Source organism: Procambarus clarkii, chromosome 71 (assembly GCF_040958095.1).
Source record: "Procambarus clarkii isolate CNS0578487 chromosome 71, FALCON_Pclarkii_2.0, whole genome shotgun sequence".
Classification (NCBI taxonomy): Eukaryota; Metazoa; Arthropoda; class Malacostraca; order Decapoda; family Cambaridae; genus Procambarus; species Procambarus clarkii.
The window spans coordinates 12,965,665-12,974,017 of record NC_091220.1 but is presented as its reverse complement, the minus strand read 5'-3'; the positions used below and the strand labels follow the sequence as shown (position 1 = coordinate 12,974,017).

General features: G+C 35.0%; 1 long non-coding RNA gene across 1 annotated transcript; it reads right to left on the bottom strand.

Annotated features, from left to right (window-relative positions):
• Nucleotides 1-400: 400 nt before the first annotated feature.
• On the bottom strand, nt 401-6,821 carry LOC123745656 (uncharacterized). The gene is made up of 3 exons (XR_006771377.2): nt 6,684-6,821; nt 3,812-3,842; nt 401-2,654 (listed from the first exon to the last, which is right to left on the bottom strand). It is a non-coding gene; the product is annotated as an uncharacterized lncRNA (long non-coding RNA).
• Between the last annotated feature and the right edge of the window lie 1,532 nt (nt 6,822-8,353).

Here is an 8,353-nt window from a genome sequence, read left to right as displayed (position 1 = left end):
CACTCGCCATTTTTGTCTTGTGTATATAGAACAAATCCACAGGAGCCTTGATGAGGGATGTGTATATAAATAAAGTTAGTTTACATAATTATCAAAAGAAGGCGCCAAACCAGGAAGACTGTTTAGCACCATCTATGTCGCAGAACAGTCTGCCACAAACGTAAAAACAATCCATTTTGAACATTACTCAAACCCTGTCCTCTAACCCTGCATCACTTTCAGCAACTACAAATGACTTGTCTACATGGACCTCACCACCAGGCTTTCTCCTACTGTGCATGAAACCGGAATGCAAACAAAAAATAGTTTTCGTACATGCAAACGTATCGTTCTATAACATTGTTTATTTTTGTGCACATTCAATTACAATTTTAATGATAGTTGCACATTAAGGATCAAGTGAAATTTTAATATTTTTATTCCTTTATGTATCATTTCTGTTAACTTGGGTATGATTCAAATATTACATCCTTAAAAAACAAAAGCCATCATTTACATTCAATTTTTCCTTCAGATATGAAGTCTTCAGTTGCTGCATTTGACATTTTCCTGAAGTCCTTTAAACACTGAACAGTATTATAGTTGTTTTTTTGCATATGGGATTGCATATGGTCCACTAGATCAGTTTTGTTTAAAAATCCTTTCAGGCATTTGGAACATCGATATGGATGTTTTTTGCTATGAAGTTTTATGTGATTAGATAAAGCAGCATTTCTTAAAAAGCCTTTAGAACACACTAAACAGTTGAATGGTTTATCTCCTGTATGACCTTTTATATGTTCAATTAGACTTGCTTTTATTGGATAGCATTTCAAACATATTGAACACCTAAATGGCTTTTCTCCTGTATGAACTGCCATGTGCTTAACTAGAGAGCCCCGTTGTTTAAAGGCTTTCCAGCACTCTGAACACTCAAAAGGTTTCTCTCCCGTATGAATTGGCATGTGCTTTACAAGTGCAGATTTTACAGTAAAACTTTTTTGACACATTGTACAATGATATGGTTTCTCTCCAGTATGAGTTCTCATATGAGATGTCAGATGGCCTGTTTGCTTGAAGCTTTTTTGGCACACTGAACACTGGTACGGCTTTTCTCCTGTGTGAATTCTCTGATGCTTTTTGACAGCAGATTTATCTCTAAAGTCTCTCAAACACACTGAACATTGATATGGTTTTTCCCCTGTATGAATTCTCATGTGTTTTGTTAGGGAAGTACTACATAAGCAGTACTTTAGACAAACTGAACACTGATACTGCTTCTCTACTATATGAGCTCTTGTATGTTTTTTCAGATAAGATTTATATTTAAAGTCTTTAAAACACACTAAACATTTATGTGGTCTTTCCACTGTATGACTTATCATGTGATGTGTTAGGTTACCACTTGTTGAAAAACATCTTGGACACTTTGTACATTGAAATGGCTTTTCACCTGTGTGAACTCTCTTGTGCTTTGATAAATTAGCTCTAAATGAAAAGCATTTCTGACACACTTCACATTGATACTGTCTCTTTTCCATAGCTACCCTATTTGCTTTAAAAGCAGACTTTCTTAAAGTTTTGCTAACTATTGAAGGAAAAATTATATGAACTACCATGTGCTTGTATTATTAGTGCTTGCTTGCTTTCATTGAAATTTCATGTAACAAATACAAATATTTCAGATAAATCATAAATGTATTTTATTGGTCCTGCTTAATAGCTTGATTTCTATCAAAAAACTTTTGTAAACAAATTTCCAAACCACATTGCATGCATCTTTTAATCTGTAAATTTTCCTTTATAAACCAAAGACATGTATTTACATTAATTTAGAGTATATATGTATACTGTATGTACATTTTATAGCAATGATGAAGCTAGTTCTAACCAGTGCCATGTAGGTCCTGTAACTTCAACCTTTATTAAAAAAAATCAATGCTAACTGTATTTGGTTAGAATTTCAGTAATTGATCACATGCATTTCTAAACATGTAATATTTCTAATCAAACTAAAAATGGATGTCGTTAAAAAGATTACAATGTTATGATGGTACTTTTAGGTTTATTTAAATGAGGAAAATGAAAACATAAATTGGTAATTATATGATGACTAGGAAAGAATTCCTTCAAATGTACATATATATATATATATGAAAGGATACCTGTGCAGTCATGAAATAAAATTCCTTTGAACAGCCACTGTGTGGGAGACTTAATGAACAATACTGTATTCAGATTAAATGATTCTATTAATTCTATGGAGAAGTTAAATTGATTGCTTCCCTGGAACATGAGTAAATAGACTGTACATTAACATTTTTATACTGTACAATGCTTTGTCACTTCCTCTTAAATGAGAATTACTCTCACTGCATTAGATACTGCTACTGTTAGTGCAGTTCAGTACTGTTAATAAGTCAAATTTTACTACAATGAGTAATAATTGTGCATGACTGGTGAAATGAAGTAAACTTAAACACACCGAGACCATATGCAAAAAAGAACTAGTTAAGATGAGCTTGTGGATGTTAATGTTGACATTATATTTATTTCAAGTGTAATATAATTTAACATGACATTGACACAATTTAGACTTGACATTTAGCCATGAACTTCAGCTTGATGACACTTGAGTATTAGGACTGGGTGTGTATTACTTTCTCTGTGGTGATCTGTAAAAAGAAGACATTTAACAATCTGAATCTTATATAACGTCTACTGCTAAAATATTCAGATTATCAAATACTATACTCTAAAGTTAGTTTCTTTTGCAATACACATTGTACAATGCATACGCTACATAAATTTATCTATACAGTACTAAAAACACTGGAGATAATGACTTCATTATTGTTGTTAGCCACAATATTTTAATTTTATGACAGTCATTAGGATAACAAAAACATACCTAAAAATATTCATGTAAGGAAATAAATTAGGGTCTCCTTATATATTCTCTCCTAGCAGAATTGATTATCATAATAGTAGGGGGGAAGGGTTTAATCCTTCAATGTACAGGACAAGGCTTCACAAAACTTTGCAAGGTGGACTCTCCATGGGAAAAGGTAGTACAATACAAAGGAGACACATGCAGCAGTGTACCTAGAGAAAAACTTACAAACATGCCATCCTTGCAGTAAAAGAAAGTAAAGAAGGATGGAGGGTAGAAAGAGCCTAAGCTACTCTGTCCTTTTGAGATGTATCATATTGTCTCAATAAATGTACTTGAACTTGAAGAAGGAACAGGACTGACAAAAAAGGTAGTAGTCAAGGTACAGCACAGGTGGGAATAGGGGTATTGTATGGCCCATGTAAAGTAACAAAGATAATACAGATAATAGCAAATCATATAAGGGGCACTGGTTTTGACATACACGCTCTGAATAGACAAAACATAAAGCAACAGAGCTGAGGCACAAACTAATATGATGCAAAGCATCAAACTGTTAGTAAGTGGGACTGTTATAGTCTAGCTTAGACAGTACAAGTGCAATAAAGGAGTATTTGCCTATTAGCCCCCCCCCCCAGAAGTATGAAACAAGACTTGGAGTAAAATAAGAAATGAAAGTGATATGGGATAATCAAGACAAGTGGGTGTAAAAAGGCCAACTCCTAAGAATTTAGCACTAACCTTGTGCACAGAGACAGTGTTACCATGCCATGGGATTGTAAGATCATCCACTCAAAGCAACAAAAAAATGCTAGAGAGAAGAGAGGAATGACATTCATTCAGGGCTCTGGTATATTTATTGCATCCGGCTTTTAAAGCACCAACAGTGAATGATATATTAAGCTTGAATGATACTTTGACAGAATGAAGGCCACTTACTGTGTTCGTATCTATGATGACTTGACATCACCTGTAATGAGATCCAACAATTCCTTAATTAGTTAACTACAAGTTGCAGCAAGATAAGTTCACTGTATATTAAAGAAATTTATGAAATGCTGCACCAAGTACTGTATTAAAATGCTGTACCAAGTATTAACCAAGGTGTTCCCATAAAGTTAACCTAACCGAACTTCACAAGCCATAAGATTTCTCGTTTTTGCAGCTTAATCAGACTACGAGTTTGTTGAATAACACAACGACAATTGGTACCAGCTATAAACTATGATAAAATACTTAAAACTTATCTATGTGTAGCATTGGTTGATGTAGCTCTGGCACAAAGACTTGATGAAGGTAATTCAACAATGCTACTTTCTCCCTTTTAACCCTTAAACACCAACTATGGAGAAATGGTCATCCTCTGAACATGGTCATATTCTGAACCAGAGCAGATGGAATCAAAACAAAGAAGGCGGATGGGACAGGATCGTCAATGGACACAGCAAAGGAGACAGATAAACTTCAAAGGTTTTACTAAGAAACAAATACAGGAAAGTGGTTTTCTAGGTAAGTTAGTGATGATTGAAGATTTGCTGAAGGCTTATAAATGAACATTTGATAATTTAGAACAAGAAAACTAAGATCTCAAGAGCCAGGTTAATACTTTATCAGACAATTTGTTGCAGCAGAAAAAGGAAATGGCCAGCTTGACTGACAAAGTAAGAAAACAGGAATGACACATCAAGAAACTAGAGAAAGAATATGAGATATGAAAAATCAAGATAAAAGAATTTGAAGGAATAAACAAAAAAGATTGATATATATGGACAAGAATTAAGATAAACTGTACAGGCAAGTAATTTCTAAAAGAAAATCCATGAGTAAATCAAATGGAAGAAGTTACTAGAGGATTATAAAAATGCGAAGAGGAAATGAAAAAAACATGTGTGTAAGTTATAAAAGATAAAGATACAATCAAAGAAGTATGTTTGAAAGCCAAGAACAGAAATGAAGTCAGGATCAGACATTTGACAGGCTATTACAAAAGAACTGGTTATTAGTAGTAAATTAGTACAGAATACACCACAAAGAAATAAGTATAATAATTTTTTAATGTTTAGAAAAGGAGATACCAGTTTGGGTTGACACAGCAACAGAAGAGGGAAAAAAATCATTGAGAATATAGTAGGTATTGTATAGAGGAAGGTCATTTTCCAGTCAGTAAAGGAAAATGTTAGTGATTTTTGGAGAATATTTATTTATTTATATGCAGTATACAGTGGTTTTCAAATTTTATCCGTTCCCAGAGAAGGTTCATATTTGGAGACCAGCACTAGTGTGCACAGAGATAGTTCTGTGATGAATCTCCAGAAAACACTTTTTTCTTAATATCTATGAAGTTTGTACATAACAGCATCTATTCTTGTCATGTAAGGAATATCTCCTTACAATCATACCATGAATTTTACATTAATAAAAATATTTTAAAATTCAAAACTAAGCATCTGAAGACCAGCTTAGCAATCAATAATCTATGCCCTGCAGCAAAGATCTGTCCAAGACTATATAAAGCCTCTCTTCCCAAATATCAAACCTGAAAATATGAACTTCCCTGTAACCTTATGTTATATTATATTATAATATATATATATATATATATATATATATATATATATATATATATATATATATATATATATATATATATATATATATATATATATACAGCATATATAAATGTAATAGATTCAAAAACAATCTATTACAGATTCTTTTTGGCAAATATCAGAGCTCATTGGTCAAACAGTCAATAGTCATTTAACTTTTTGTTCTCCACTGTCAGGTGCAGAAAAGATTTTTGTTCTCCACTGTCAGGCTTATGAAAGTTTACCTACCCAAGGGCAAGCCTGTCCATACAGTCACCTAATTAGGGTACCCTCAAACTGTACGGATACAAGTCATATCATACCAAACACTGTACACCAACAAATTTTATAACCTAACCTTATCCAACTTTGCATAGCCTAATACAATTATATACAGTATAGTGTAAAGGTTCCAAAATTAGAAAATGAGATTCAGTCAATGCATGTATATGATTTGACCATACACAAAATAATATCAGGTGTTTTGGCAAAGTTCATTTTCTAATTGTTAAAACTATGCATATTGTTAATTAGGTTAGGCTAGGTTGAATTTGGTTAGATTTGGTTGGGTTTGGTAGATTTCAAACCATTGGTGGACTATCTTAGGTATGAAGTTACATATATCCTACCCAACAGTTACTGTCCAAACCTAATGGTGTTTCACCCAAGTGATAAACACATGCACCCTCCAATACATCAATCATCCAACAAGCTGTGAGGCTTTATGGGCTATTCATGCCCGTGCAACCTCTTGGGTAGCTTCAAATCATATCAAATCAATCTGTGAGGCTGACCCAGAAGTTACATCTACAATGTTCTCTATAGCACAGTGGTGTATGTCCTGAAAGCTCACAACCGAGGTACCCAGGTTCAATCCCTGGGCAGGACAGAAAATATTGGGTACATTTCCTTTTACCTGATGCATTTGTTCACCAAGCAATAAAATGGGTACCTAGGATTTCGAGAAAAATTGTGGGTTGCATCATAGGAAAGGTCAGAAGTTAACCAAGAGATCCTGATAATCCTAAATACAGGTTTCCTCTTCCCCGACGACGGAAATTTAAATGTTTTATGCTTTTGGTCAGTGCACAGAAGAGTGCGTTAGTCTCCTTTAAGCATCTTCATACACTGCTAAATCTTACTGTTTTGATATATTTCCTCTAACCACATTAAAGAGTAAGAATTGTGATGCATTTTAGTAGTACAGTGATGTAAATACGTACCTTCCAATGGGAGATATAGTCCATATGGAGGCGACAATGACAGGGGGTGTTCCCCCGAGGTATTGTTGTTGTCGTTGCGGGGTTAGGGGCGGCTACAGTCCGGCCGTCGCTCCCCCGCGAGCCGGGGAGACACTCTCCAGCCCGGAGGATATACGTCCCTAATCACCGGACAAAATTGAACTTTATGCACTACAGCAAACAAATGCATTTGCAGGGCAGGTGCTCGGAGACACATTGGCGTCCTCCGGGAAGACGTCGACAGCTAACTGGAAGGATATCAGTCACTTTCTTTTGTATTAGTATTAAGCTATTAGTATTAAGTTCATCTAATATTCCCATCTCACAGGATGGTTAGTCATACATGCAATCAGGGGAGAAAATATCAGCCTCAATACAAAACAAATCAACTCTCACTAAAAATCAGGAGAGAACATGAAATGAAAGACTGATCTATTAGCCTCCACTAGCAAAATCCTTGTACACCACAAAATCTGGGTGTATGAAGTAATTACAGACCTCATAGTACCTCATACCATTTGATCTGAAGACACTTATGACAGGGCAATCACAGATATAGTGTTGGAGAGTATTTCTGGCTCTTGTTCATATAGTTTACAATTGGAATGTTCACCATCGGGGAAATCATTACCTGCAGCCACCTGCCATAGATATCGATATCCCAACCTAATCCTGACAATTACAATGTCACACTGTCTAGTTAAAATTTTATGTTGCCCGCACATATAATTCTCGGTTTTAAACATGTCATAGCTCTTTATACTCGTGGTTAATCTGGCCTTTGTGTGTCAGTGACTGCTCTTCTGTCTTCCCTAATCTCCTGATTGCAGATTTTGCAGCAGAGATTGGAGTGCCCATATCCAACTCAATTTCAGGCTTATCACATGCAGTTTTAGCTGTCTTGTCTGTGTCATCATGCTGGACAAGACCTATGTGAGATGGTATCCATACAAATGAGACACTGAAACTCTTGCTTTTTGCATTAATAATGTTGTATATAATGGATGTTACAACATTCCTGGTGTCTATGGATCGCACACATATGTTGACCAAACCACACACTAGAAAGTGAAGGGACGACGACGTTTCGGTCCGTCCTAGACCATTCTCAAGTTGATAGTTGACCATTCTCGACATATTTCAGCCTCGTTGTGACTCGTCGACTGCATCGCACACATATTTTTACCATTTTGGATAAAACATTAATACGTTTCGTATACATACCATTGCTCAATATTAAAACCAGAATACAATGCTATTAAAGGTCAAACTAAAGGTTTACAAATCCCGTAGCTGATGATAAGGTTTTATACCATGCCTGTTTGACCAGTATGGGTTACATCTTGGGGGGGGGTCAGTAATTCGTCCTTGGGGGAGGGGACCTCGAAATAAGCCTAACGTGTATGAATACACGCTGTCTTCCTGCCCCCCGACACAATGAATTAACATATGTTCATTTTCTCTTGAACAATGTTTGTTACCTTATTTCTAGTTTAGTATTAAGTATCTTCCTTATCAAAGTAATCAAATCTTTAGAGAACAATCCTTTTTATCTTTAAACTGAATTATTTTAAGTTATGCCCGAAACTCTTTGCGTATTAGTGGCCTTATTAAATACACAATATTCAGAAAATCTCTAGACAAAGAAAACA